Here is an 11,675-nt window from a genome sequence, read left to right on the forward strand (position 1 = left end):
GGACAAGTCTTAGAGGTGGAACCCCTGGGAGAGGGGGCCGGGGAAGTGGAGAAGGTCAGGAAACTGTAATGTACAGTCCAGTGCTTGATTTGTAAAAACAAAAATAGGTGCCAGGGTTCTTGTCAGCGCTGCCAGTGATAGTAACACCACAACTGCTAGCCATCGGACTCCTACAAGTGTGACAATTCGGACTATTTCTGGCCCCCAAAGCTACAAGAATGACTTAGGCATCAGGTAACAGTAGTTTTTAATGAATATAGCATTAACAATTAACTACTGTTGTGGTCATCTCTAAATTAAACAGCGCCACTTTATGGCAGACTTTAACACAGGCTGGTGCTGACAAATGCCGGTGCTGGGCACGGGAAACCGCCGGCTCAAATTATCTCTTCTGCACCCAGTCATTCCTTCCAACATCAAAGCTTAGAGGAGGAGCCCACGGAAGGTGTGTGTGAGGAGAGGTGGGGGGGGGGGGGGGGGAGAGGAGTAGAGAGCTGGAGAGGCAGGGACACTGACCATACCAGGGGTTATAATCCAGCGCGCCTGCCGCACCTCATCCTTCCTTGTTCCTGCAGGGTGAAAGCCTGTGGACATGAGGAGAGCACAGAGATGGGCGGACAGGGAGACCAGTAAGGTTCAACATGACTTCTGCACTATCTCACTCCCTACAGGACCATAGGTGTCAGCCACAGCCTGTGATACTGACACGAGCACAGAGGTGGCGAAGGACACGAACGTGGAAGCCGGGTAAACAGCACCCGAGGGTTTTAATGATACCAAGAAACTGTGAATTCCCTTGTCTTGCCTCTCCGTCAGGGAGTGCACCGCGCGCCTCCTTGCGCGCCTCCTCCTGCCTCTGCGTCAGGGAGTGCACCGCGCGCCTCTTCGCGCACCTCCTCCTGCCTCTCCGTCAGGGAGTGCACTGCGTGCCTCCTCTTGCCTCTCCGTCAGGGAGTGCACAGCACGCCTCCTCCTGCCTCTGGGTCAGGGAGTGCACCGCGCGCCTCCTCTTGCCCCTTAGTCAGGGAGTGCACAGCACGCCTCCTCTTACCCCTTAGTCAGGGAGTGCACCGCGCGCCTCCTCTTGCCCCTTAGTCAGGGAGTGCACCGCGCGCCTCCTCTTGCCCCTTAGTCAGGGAGTGCACCGCGTGCCTCCTCTTGCCCCTTAGTCAGGGAGTGCACTGCGCGCCTCCTCTTGCCCCTTAGTCAGGAAGTGCACCGCGTGTGCTTAGCAGTGTGAGCCCTGTGCCTGGGTCTTTCGCTACTAAACACCAAAGAGGGGGTATACAACCGCCCAATCATGCAGCACCCAGATCTGGCACGAGATCAAACCAGGGGTGAGCGAAAGGGTGCTGGCTCTGTAAGCTGTGACAGAGGCCATCTGAAAAGTATAATTACTTCAGATTCAACATCTGCTGCTGGTAATTTGTCAACTGAGGCATTGCCTATGGCACGGCTAAAACCTCTGTGCACTGAACTAGCATAGACCGACTCAGCCCAGCCTATCAAGGCACAACCTAGAGCAGGCCCTGAGGTGCCCACCAAGGCCCTAAATACGTGAAACCAAACTTCATTCTGAGTGTACGATGTGGACGAATCCAGCTCAGACTGTGGGACACTGGGCAGCACACCCTGGACAGGGGTCATGCAGTGGGGAAGATGCCAGCAGAGCCTACAGACCCAACAGGTAATATCACCTGTGGGAAAGTGGTCTGCCCAGCCCATACATCCGATGGATACCACAGATTGCGAGAAGGATGACCACCCAGTCTATGGGCTGAGATGTACCAGGCAGGGGACTTGCTGCCAGCTCAGGCTGTGGGTCTGACAGGAATCAAATACTGTGAGGAAAAAGCCAGTCCAGCCTATGCATCCAACACGTGGCAACACTGTGGGAAAGTCATCAGATCAACCATAGGTCCGAATGGAGTGTGGACTGTGGTAAGGGTGCGAGCTTGGCCTATATATACAACATGTAGTGCACACTGTGAGAAAGATACAAGCCCGATCCATAAATCCAAATTGTAGCACGGACATTGATGAGTGTGCAACCTGGCCTGTAGATCCTACCTGTAGCGTAGACTGTAGTAAGGGTGCGAGCCCGGCCTATAGATCCTACATATAGGGGGTCATTAGGATCGCGGACGGACTTGAGTCCGTCCGCGACCCCAGAGCATGAGGGAACGTCCGCATGGGCTGCGGCGTTCCCTCTGTGCAGATTAGGATGTGACCGCCAGGGTGGCGGTCACATCCTCTATTTTTAACATTGCTGCGGGTGGAGCTTCAAGCTGCACCCGCAGCAATGTTAAAAATGCATGCACAGCATTTGCGTGCACAAAGCGGCAGGCACCGCGCGGTGCCTGCTGCATTGTGCACGCAAATGCAGGGGGGTACCATAGGTACCCCCCATGTGCACCCCCCACCCCCCACTACACCTAGGGGGCCCGCAATGGGCCCCTGCAGTGCAGTTACACATGCTTTTCCACGGCGGAAAAGCCGCCGCGGAAAAGCATGTTTCCATGCACATCCTAATCTGGCTGAAGGTGTCTAAGAGACACCTTCACCATTTTAGTGCTTTTCCGCCGCGGTTGTAAGCCAGCCGCGGCGGAAAAGCTGCGGACCTAAACCATGACCCACCAGCCATCCTAATGTGGCGGTGGGTCTTTGGTGGGTCCGCAGAGGATTTTCCGCATCCTCCGGGCCGGCGGTGGCTTCCCCCGGCCCGGAGGATGCGGAAAATCCTCCATCCTAATGACCCCCATAGTGTGTAGACTGTCATGAGGGTTGGAGCATAGCCTAAAGATTGTGGTAAGGGTGCAAGCCCCGCCTATAGATTCCACATATAACATGGACTGTGTAAGGGTAGGAGCCCAATCTATACACCCAACATGGAGCACAGACAGTGATGAGTGTGCAACCCGGCCTATAGATCCTACCTGTAGCGTAGACCGTGGTAATGGGGCAAGCTCTGCCTATAGATCCTACATATAGTGTGTGGAGTGTCATGAGCATGGCCTAAAGATCCCACCTGTAGAGTGCACTGTGGTAAGGGTACGAGCCCAGCCTATAGAGTCTATGTGTAATATGGCCTGTGGTAAGGGGGTGAGCCTAGCCTATAGAGTCTACCTGCAGCATGGCCTGTGGTAAGGGTGTGAGAGTGGCCTTTAGAGTCTACCTGTGATATGGACTGTGGTATACGCGCAAACCCGGCCTATAGAGTTTATATGTAATATGGACTGTGGTATGGGCGCGAGCCCGGCCTATAGAGCCTACCTGTAATATGGACTGTGGTGTGGGCGCGAGCCCGTTCTATAGAGTCTACCTGTAATATGGACTGTGGTATGGGCGTGAACACAGCCTATAGAGTCTACCTGTAATATGGACTGTGGTTTGGGCGCGAGCCTGGCCTATAGAGTCTACCTGTAATATTGACTGTGGCAGGGGTGCGAGCCAGGCCTATAGTCTTCCTGCGATATGGGCACGAGCCCGGCCTATAGAGTCTACCTGTAATATGGACTGTGGTGTGGGCGTGAGCCCAGCCTATAGAGTCTATGTGTAAAATGGACTGTGTTATGGGCACGAGCGCAGCCTGTAGTCTCCCTGTAATATGGACTGTGTTATGGGCACGAGCGCAGCCTGTAGTCCACCTGTAATATGGACTGTGGTATGGGTGTGCACAATGTTGCCTGTCCGTAGATCGAAATGTAACACAGACTTTGGAAAATAGTTGAGTACAGCCTATGGCTCTACTGATGCAGACTGTGGTAAAGATGCTGACTTAGTCTTTAGTTCTGACGAAACAGCGAGAAGTCTTGGGAGGCAGGAAATAAGGGGACGCAGGTGGTGATGCCCCCCTCACCCTATACCCCCCCCCCCCTCCCCCCCGCCGCCAGCCAGGACATTAGACATGTAGGGCAGATTGTGGTGAAGTGTGCAGCCCAAGCTATGAGGCTGAGAGGTAAGACAAAGACAGTGGGAAAGACGCCGGCCAGCCCAGCCTATAGATAGAACAGGTAGCGGATATTGTGAGAAAAATTCATGCCACATTCATTGATCCGCCATGTAAAGCTGAGTGTTGGAACGATGCCAGCCCCGCCCATGATCCTACATGTAATTCAGCCATAAGCACTGCTGCCCGTCCGGCCTCTAAGTCCGAGATGCAACTGACCATGGGGGAGATCCCGGCCGTTTCAAGGTCTGCAATACAGCACAGACTGCGGGAACGACCATCCCAGCCAAATATTCTATATTTATCACATACTGTGGTAAAGTTTACCGACAGAGCCTATAGATCCGAACAGTAGCTGGCTTCGGCAAAGACACAGCTCGACCTATACAGCTGTAATTCAGAGCAGGGTGAGGGAGAGATGCCAGCCCAGCCAATGGGTCTGAGATGCAGCAAAGACGATGGGGAGATGCAAGGCCAGTTAGTTTGACAAATAGTGCTGATTCAGGGATATATATATACAGCCTCCCCTATAGACGTGACATGCGACACTGAATGTGGGAAAGATGTCGGCCTATCATATAATTCAGACTATTGAAAGATGCCAGGGCAGCCAGCGAGTCTGACGGGCATCACAAAACTGTGGGAATATATCAGCCCACCTTATGGCTTCAACGCGTAAAACCGGCAAGGGAATATGCCACAAGGGTCTATGGCGTAATCACCCGGGGTGTCAACATATCACACAGTGACGCATGTTCAAGCCTAACCCCGTCATCTAATATTTCAAAGAATGAGAAAAATTCAGCCAACCTGTGGGTATATCGCACAGGCTGACAACACAGACCAGCCAAGCAAAGCCATTTTGTAAAAACACCAGCGAGCCTGCGGGTCTCACAAGCAGCACACGCCAGACACCTTGGAACTCTTAAACAGGCTGTGTGAAAGACACGAAGCAACATGCATGTCAGCATGTAAAACGTGCAAAGGAAAAACATCACCCAAACTGCGAATCTAACATTTACCACACGGGCTGTGCGGAAAGTATCAGTCAACCTGTGTGCCTAACATGTATGTATACAAGGTGGGAGGAAAGTACCAGTCAACCTGTGTGCCTAACATGTATGTATACACGGTGGGAGGAAAGTACCAGTTAACCTGTGTGTCTAACATGTATGCATACAAGATGGGAGAAAAGGATCAGTCAACCTGTGTGCCTAACATGTATGTATACAAGGTGGGAGGAAAGTACAGTCAACCTGTGTGCCTAACATGTATGTATACAAGGTGGGAGGAAAGTACCAGTCAACCTGTGTGCCTAACATGTATGTATACAAGGTGGGAGGAAAGTACCAGTCAACCTGTGTGCCTAACATGTATGTATACAAGGTGGGAGGAAAGTACCAGTCAACCTGTGTGTCTAACATGTATGCATACAAGATGGGAGGAAAGGATCAGTCAACCTGTGTGCCTAACATGTATGCATACAAGATGGGAGAACAGGATCAGTCAACCTGTGTGCCTAACATGTATGTATACAAGGTGGGAGGAAAGTACCAGTCAACCTGTGTGCCTAAAATGTATGTATACAAGGTGGGAGGAAAGTACCAGTCAACCTGTGTGCCTAACATGTATGTATACAAGGTGGGAGGAAAGTACCAGTCAACCTGTGTGTCTAACATGTATGCATACAAGATGGGAGGAAAGGATCAGTCAACCTGTGTGCCTAACATGTATGCATACAAGATGGGAGAACAGGATCAGTCAACCTGTGTGCTTAACATGTATGTATACAAGGTGGGAGGAAAGTACCAGTCAACCTGTGTGCCTAAAATGTATGTATACAAGGTGGGAGGAAAGTACCAGTCAACCTGTGTGCCTAACATGTATGTATACAAGGTGGGAGGAAAGTACCAGTCAACCTGTGTGCCTAACATGTATGTATACAAGGTGGGAGGAAAGTACCAGTCAACCTGTGTGCCTAACATGTATGTATACAAGGTGGGAGGAAAGTACCAGTCAACCTGTGTGCCTAACATGTATGTAAACAAGGTGGGAGGAAAGTACCAGTCAACCTGTGTGCCTAACATGTATGCATACAAGATGGGAGAAAAGGATCAGTCAACCTGTGTGCCTAACATGTATGTATACAAGGTGAGCGAAAAGTAACAGCCAACTCGTGTGTCTAGTATTTACCATGAATAGTACGAAAGATACCACGAGTCTGCCATATAAAACAGGCTGTGGGAAAGAGAGCAGCCAGTGATGTGTACAGAGGCTGTGGGAAATGCACCGCCCAACATGCGAGCCGTGCATGTACCACAGGGTGTGATACTGACACCAGCATAGCTTTGTCGAGCAAGAGGCGCGGGGAAAATACAGCAGCCAGCGTTTGTGTCTAACGTAATATACTGTGGGAAGGAAACCTGCCAACGCGTGGACTAGCACGCAACACGGGGTGCAGGAAGGACAGCAGCCTGAGTCATGTGTGTGTAAGATGAAACTCAGGTGGAGGGAACGAAATCAAACAGCACATATAGGGTGTTTGAAAGACGCCGGCCAACCAGTGGGTCTAACATGCAAACCAGGCTGTGTGAAAGAGCGCAGCAAATACTGTGTAACACAAAAAGTGTGAAAACATTGGCCACCCTGTGGGTCTAAAATGCAACAGAGGCTGTTGGAAAGAGACCAGCCAATAAGGTGGAACACAAGGTGTGAGAAAGACACCAGCCAACAAGGTGGGTCTAACATGCAACACAAGATGTGGGAAAGAGCGCAGCCAATAATGCTTAACACAGGAAGTGTGAAAAACATTGGCCACCCGGTGGGTCTAAAATGCAACACAGGCTGTGGGAAAGAGCTCAGCCAATGATACATGATGTGGGAAGACACTGGTCAACCAGTGAGTCTAAAATGCAGCACAGGCTGTGGATATGTGCACATCCAAGGATGTATAACACTGGGTGTGAGAAAGACACCGGCCAACAAGTTGGGTCTAACATGCAACACAAGCTGTGGGAAAGAGCACAGCCGCTAATATGTAACACTTGGTGTGGGAAAGACAATGGCCAACAATTAGGTCTAAAATGCAACACTGGCTGTGGGAAAGAGCGCAGCCAATAATGTGTAACACAGGGTGTGGAAAAGACATTGGCCCACCTGTGGGTCTAAAATGCAACACAGACTCTGGGTATGCGCGCAGCCAGTAATGTATAACACAGGGTGTGGGAAAGATATCGCCAACCAGTGGGTCTAAACTGCAACACGAGCTGTGGGTATGTTTACATCCAATGATGTATAACACAGGGTGTGAGAAAGACATCGACCAACCTGTGGGTCTAAAATGCAACACAAGCTGTGGGAAAGAGTGCAGCCAATAATGTGCAACACCGGGTGTGGGATAGAAATTGGCCAACCTGTGGGTCTATAAAGCAGCACAGGCTGTGGGTATGCGCGTAGCCAATAATGTATAGCACAGGATATGGGGAAGACACTGGCCAATAATTTGGGTCTAAAATGCAACACAAGCTGTAGGGAAGAGCACAGCCAATAATGTGTAACACAGGGTGTGGCAAAGACACCTGCCAATATGTGGGTCTAACATGCAACACAGGCTGTGGGAAAGAGCGAAGCCAATAATGTGCAACACAGGGTGTGGGAAATCAGGGGGCGGTTAACATATCGCAGAGAGCGGCAATTTTTCGGCCATACACTTTAGGTCAATCTCTAACAGGTAAATGGAAGGACAAAAGCCGACCTGTCTGTACCTTTAAAGTGCAACCGGAGGCGTTTGTAAGATGCCCGCCCAGCCTTTGAGTCCTGCACCCAAACTGAGACCAAGACCACACAACGCAGCCCGGCCGATGGGTTTAAGATGTAACACAGAAAATGGGCTGCAATATCAACCGTGGGAAGACGACAGCCTAGCTCATGGGTCGGAAATACAATCACTACTAGAAGGATACCAGCCTACTGATCTAGCAGCAGACTATGTGTGTCTAACATGTAAAAGTGGCCAATATTATAGTCCAATCACTGAGCAGGAAAGATGCCAGCCAACATGAGGGTGGAAACCGGCAGGGAGATCGGAGGAACGGGTACCATGAAACCATCCTATGGCGAGAAAAAAATGTCCTTCCATCCCAGAGAACTGAGCCCAGCATAAAATAAAAAATAATCGCAGCCAGACCTAGACAACGCCAGCTAAACCTTATAAAGAAAACACAGCAATGCTGCGTCAGGATATATATCTATATCACATGATTTATGTACAGAGTGCAGCCCTGCCACGGGGCAATGAGGCATGGGGGGATATTCCATATCTAGGGTGTTACGGGGAGCAATATGCCGCCCTACCCATTACCACACATTAGAAGGGGTGAGGGGGAGGGGGGGGCGCTCGCCCATCTTTAGGGTGGTCTGAATGAAGGTACAGTTCAGGATTCGTGTTTCTCACTCTGAGCTGCTCAAAACAAAGAGCTGGTATAGCGCTGGCTACTCTGGGATGGCCACTGTCCTGGTTCCCTGCTTTTCTTCTCGCAGGCTAGTGCCGCTGAAGCCCAGTCGCCCAATAGGATCAGTGTCTTGGCAGCTGTGTGCCCAGGGCGCAGTCGCCCGTCTAGGCTTAGTTGTGCCCGGGGCGCAGTCGCCCGTCTAGGCTCAGTTGTGCCCGGGGCGCAGTCGCCCGTCTAGGCTCAGTTGTGCCCGGGGGGGCAGTCGCCCGTCTAGGCTCAGTTGTGCCCGGGGCACTGCCGCACGCACACGCTTGGTGCCCGCACGCCACTGAGCCAGGGGGTGCGCCACCCGTGTGACCTCGGCTGCGCCGGTTGGGGGCAGGGCATGGGAGCGCAGCAGCCCACCTGGGCTCTGTGGTTGTCGCCGTCCACAGGCGGAGGCGCCTGGCCAGCCCCTCCGCGCAGTCTTTGTTAACTTGAAAGTCCAGCGTCCCCTCCTCGGACAGTCATGGGCGGCCGGGGGCGCACAGCTTTCATCCGAGAGTCTGATCACAACAGCAGTCCAGGGGGAGGGGTCCGAGCCCCGCACAGACACATGCTCTGTCCTGAAGGGCCCAGCTGCAACCAGCGTTGAGATCTTCAAAGCCTCAGGCGCGATCAAATGGCAAAGCCCCGAGACAGGAGGAGACACAACACGCCTCCCCCTCCTCCGACCCCCACAGCCCCAGCTCCTCCTAACACAAGGTCCTACCTTCGCCCATCCAACCCCTCCTCCACAGTCCCTTCACTCACCTACTCATCCTACCAAGTAATAAACACAGAGCACGTCTAACCCCACTCACCCGACCCTAATTCACATGAATGAACAACTCGCGCCCCGAATTTTACTCACGCGCCCCTTCTGAACACATAGCCCATACTCGCCCCCTCTCTCTTTAAGAAACGGACCAAACACTGCCCGCTTGCACACCAGTCTCTGAGGTTCTCTGAGTCACATGCTCCCCAAACCCCCAATTACATCCACCCTCCTTCACCACCTAATTACTTTGCCCTCATTCTACCGTCGACCATTAATTAATTTCCTCGGGCTACAATACACGTACTCCTACCCTAAACACCCCAACACACTGACCCACAAATGTCATCTTACGGTACCCTCTGCACCCAGCCCCCTTCCCCTCTGCAAACACTGATGCAGCAGGATCGGAGCCAAACTCTGACTGCAACTTCCACCTCTGCTGCCGGGCGCTGGTCCAAGCCAGGTCCAGCGCCGACCGTGCAAGGACGAAAGCCCCTCCGTCCAGGAGTACCCAAGCGCCCCTGCCAGCACCGTCCTGCACAAGTTCCCCGCAGCCGTCCGCAGGCAGACAGGCAGCGCAACCCCCGGGCTCCGCTCGCACACACGGCCCGCTTACCTCATATGGAAGGGCGCCTTTTATCAATCCGTTTCACTCCGTGGATGCAGCGGCTCCCACCAAAATAATCCCCAAACTCGTCCAGACCCTTCCAAGAACAGGAGAAAAACAAACCGGAGCTGGGCAAATGGTGTAATTCGATCCATCTCCAGTCAATCCATCAAGGCGGCAGCGCGGCAGAAGGAGGAGGCTGCTACCAACAAGCCCCGCTCCGGCAGAGGGTCCCACCCCCAGCCAGCCCAGAGCCTGCTGCCGCGCCAAACACTCCTGCACGTTTGGGCTGCGCTCTGCTCCTCGGCACTCTTTTTTCCTCTCCTCGGCTCATGCTGTGCGAGGCCCTCCTCTCACATTGACCCCTCCGTGGCCTCCGCTCTCCTCCCCTCCCCCTCCTTCCAAGATGCAACTCAACCCTTTTGGCACATTTGCTTTCAGCAGCGGTAGGATCTTGCTGCGAGCGCCAAGGAAGCCAGGGCTTTATTATGCAGCGCTCCTTCGAAGCAAATCACAGCTCTTTCCTAGTGTTTACCCGGTGCGCCCGAGCAGCAGGCAGAGCCAAAAACGCCTAGCCGCCGAGAGGCACCGCCGCAAAACTCCACAAACAGCCTTTCGTTCTTTAAAAAAGGCAGATTACTGCCTCGAACATCCCGGCTTCTTCTCCCAGTAAAAGTTGAGTTAGAGAGAATTTCCAGCCTCCAGCAACGAGTTCGATTGCGCGACGGTTTCTGTGGTTTGTCGTGCGAGGGAGGGGTGTTTGTTATTGCGTTTGTAGCCAGTTGAATTCTCACGGGGAAACACTCGGCGGGAGGGGATGGGGTACTCTGTACCAAATGCAGTCGCACGATTGATTTGCAGTAAAGTGAGAACCCATACACGAAGTATTTGTGCTTAGACGGGTACTTCCTCCTAAACCTGCAGTCTGCACGTATGCAATATATATGCACACGGAACGACATACAGAAAGGCGTTGAATGAATTCCGCTATAGTCGAGTGAAAACCCATACTATATTTCGGCTTAGACAGGGGTACTCCTTCTTAAATGTGCAGTGCTGGCAGGCACGCAATACAGACCGTATTGCCCACAGATGATATAAAGATAAACCTTTAAAGGGATTCTGCTCAAGTACTTCAGTCACGATGTAGCGGAGTACAGTGCGCCTCGAAACAACGGGTTGCCGCTTTTGGGTTCATACGTAGTAGCCTTTTCAACTATGAAAAGTAAACACCGTTTGAAGTCGGAACCAGAGAGATTTACATCTCTCGCAGACCCAGTCATAGCTTTCGATAAGAAAACATCTTCCAGTCTATCCTCACGCACTTTGCACGGATACATGGAGTCATGATTTGACTGGAAATACTGTGATGGCGCTTTGAGGTACATGGACGTGCTCCCAGCACAGTTTAATTCAGTACAATTCTAACATCGCAGTTTTTTTTGTTGGGATGGAAATTACATGAGATGCCGAGAAGGCATCAGCCCAACATTAAGCAAGCAGCGGACGAGCCAGGCCATATCAGTGTAAATACAAAATACAGTATCTGACCGGAGGCAAAGTATCCTATTGGAAAATAACCCAGATCCATGTTTTTCTCTGAGTCCTGCTGGTTTTTCAGAGGCTCTGGCCTGGTTAACTGAGACTGCATTGCTGGCCTTTTAGTGACACTTGTTTTGAGCAAAATCTATTGATTTTTGTGTTGGTTTTCTATTGTTGGTAGCAGCATCTCTTCCGATAAACAATAGCATCACTAATGGCGTCAATATATTCATCACTTATCATTTATGACATCACAAAAATCCTAATACATAAGGATACTCCAGCAAATAAGTAGCTTCAGGATGTATGTTTTATCCTGAAGTTGGC

The 11,675-nt window shown here is 51.7% G+C and overlaps 1 protein-coding gene across 4 annotated transcripts in view; it reads right to left on the reverse strand.

Annotated features, from left to right (window-relative positions):
• Positions 1–10,233, reverse strand: part of SEMA6D (semaphorin 6D) — a 130,034-nt gene extending 119,801 nt beyond the window's left edge. For 3 of the 4 annotated variants that reach the window (XM_086958284.1, XM_086958285.1, XM_086958283.1), the window contains exon 1: positions 9,816–10,092. The gene's annotated coding sequence lies outside the window, so the exon portion shown is untranslated. Of the gene's footprint in view, positions 1–9,815 lie in introns of all 4 variants that reach the window. The other variant, XM_086958286.1, reaches the window with a different exon arrangement.
• Positions 10,234–11,675: the final 1,442 nt, after the last annotated feature.

The sequence above is a fragment of the Lissotriton vulgaris genome, chromosome 2_1, assembly GCF_964263255.1.
Source record: "Lissotriton vulgaris chromosome 2_1, aLisVul1.2, whole genome shotgun sequence".
In the NCBI taxonomy this organism is placed as follows: Eukaryota; Metazoa; Chordata; class Amphibia; order Caudata; family Salamandridae; genus Lissotriton; species Lissotriton vulgaris.